Genomic DNA, 2,189 nt, shown 5'->3' on the forward strand with positions numbered 1-2,189 from the left:
CCGGACTGGCCAATCACAACGCCGCACCGCTGACTGCCCGTTGGGAGCTCACCTACAGCCACCCTGTCGCCCAACCCCGTTCCCCCAGATACAGCTCGCTCCATCTCTCCCCCTGTGTCCCAGTTCGGGACTTTCTTTGCCCCACTAACCCCAAGCATAAGTAATTGACTTTTATTAACTAAGTTTACATCGGACAAAGGCCGCCTCTGTTTCTCCCAACGTTCGGGAAAATAAACTTGAACTCTATTTCTCCCAACGGTTTCCGTTCTCGAGATTTGTTGATAATAAGCGAATGGAGTGGCCAGTGTGTTTGTGTGTGTGTGTGTTTGTGTGAGTGTGCATGTGTGTGTGTGTGTAAGGTGTGAATGGGTGGTGGGGGGGCGGCGAGGAGGAATTTTTTTTTTATCTGGAGGAGTTTAGTTTTTGCTGGGAGACTAAATGCAAAATAGGTTACTGCCAAGGTCGAGCAGTCTTGTTTTCTCGCAGTATCTTTTTATTTTCAAATGAAGTATAGTCCAGGAACGTTGCCCAACCACAACTGAAATATCTAAATATTCAGACATTTAAAATTCTCTAGCTCTAGAAATTGAATTTGACGCAAAAATGCTTCTTCCCAGTCCTCGCAGAAGGGCAAAAATGAAAGGATGACGCCTAAATCTCGCTTGAAATAACAACAACAACAAAATCTCGAGATCTGGAACCGTTCGGAGAAAGAGTTCAACTTTATTTTCCCAAACGTTCGGAGAAATAGTCACTTCGTAGAAAAAAGTGGATTCCGGTTTTAAAAAAGTCCTGCTGTAGGGGTCAGATGGAGAAGATCTAGTCGTGTATCTAGATCTAGACAAGGTTGTCTATGACTTATTGACTATGAATTTGGATAGAGACAAAAAAAGGCAGCTGAAATGGCCATTGTCAAACAAGGTGGCCCTGCACAATGCACACATCGGAGAATGTCGGAGGTCGCACAGTGCACCCACAACATGGCAAGTCGCATAACACAAATGTAACACGATACTTCTGTGAAGAACGAGGGTGGACCTTCCGGTTACCGTTTACTATGGTAGACTCTGAGACTACGTGCCCGGTTACCATGTGTATTGTATGTAGACACTGTAAAGTTAATGGCAAGTTAATTATTTCTTCCAGAACACCATAGTCCAGAGATTTAACTCTAGAAATCTAACAGTCACCGCAACGCCCGGCAACATCTCGGGAACAAGTTAGAAAATAGGCTGGCTAAACCTCCACGAACTGCACTGCACTGCACTGCACAGTGGCACAGTACAGTAGTATAGAGTACCAGGCCCAACCCGCGACCACTTTTGTCGTATTTTGCTTCTCAGCGGTCTCTGTCAGCAAAATAGGTCAGGCAATCCATGTTCAGGGCCGCTTAAGACTTAAGAGTGTCAACTTCTGGTTTATACTGTGATATCGTCAATCATTCCAAAACGTCATTCGCAGATTTCACATTTTAACATGTTAATGCTCTGCCCTTGGCGCGACCGCATACGGAACAGGGCGCGACCATGCGCGCACAGATATGACAGGTGCAAGAAAGTTGGTAGGACACCATTTAAAGGTTAGTAAAACCATTTCTTTATCAAATCATGATGAAAACAATTATCTTATTAATAACAGAGGGTACAGAGACAAGTGGTCGCGGGTTGGGCCAGCTACTCTAGTTTAGTAACTGAAGAAAACTTCTCTAAGAATGTTTTCGATAAGCCTTTCACTTCGAACTCGACTGCTGCACTAGCAGACGACTGACGTTCTCGGAAAAGGATTGACCTTGAAAAATAGTGGAACTAGACAAGGCTCGTAACTCTAATAAAACAGATTGCACACGAGCTGCACAGAAGGAAAAATGGGGAACTGGTCGCGCCAAGGGCAGGATAGTATAGTATAGACTGGTTAAGGCAAGGCATTTTAGGTGTAGATCTAGTTTCTAGATCTAGATCTAATATAAAGATTTACATCTAGAAAGCCAGTACTGCCACCATCCACATGTTGAATGTTGTGGAGCGTCGGCAAAAACATCCATTACATAGAAAGTGGCTATTCTCACCCGCCCGGAAGTTCTCGCAAGATCAACTCCTCCCCTCTTCTCTCTCTCTCTGTCTCTTTCTGAATACTGTCTATCGGTGTGGACGATCAAATTGACCAAAACAAAGTTAAAAAATGATGTTAAA

At 44.2% G+C, this 2,189-nt stretch overlaps 1 protein-coding gene across 1 annotated transcript in view; it reads right to left on the bottom strand.

Moving 5' to 3' along the window:
• LOC106013872 (nucleolar protein 8) overlaps window positions 1–2,189 on the bottom strand; it is a 17,758-nt gene that overhangs the window by 14,914 nt on the left and 655 nt on the right. The window lies entirely within an intron of this gene.

Source organism: Aplysia californica, unplaced genomic scaffold (assembly GCF_000002075.1).
Source record: "Aplysia californica isolate F4 #8 unplaced genomic scaffold, AplCal3.0 scaffold01398, whole genome shotgun sequence".
NCBI classification, from domain to species: Eukaryota; Metazoa; Mollusca; class Gastropoda; order Aplysiida; family Aplysiidae; genus Aplysia; species Aplysia californica.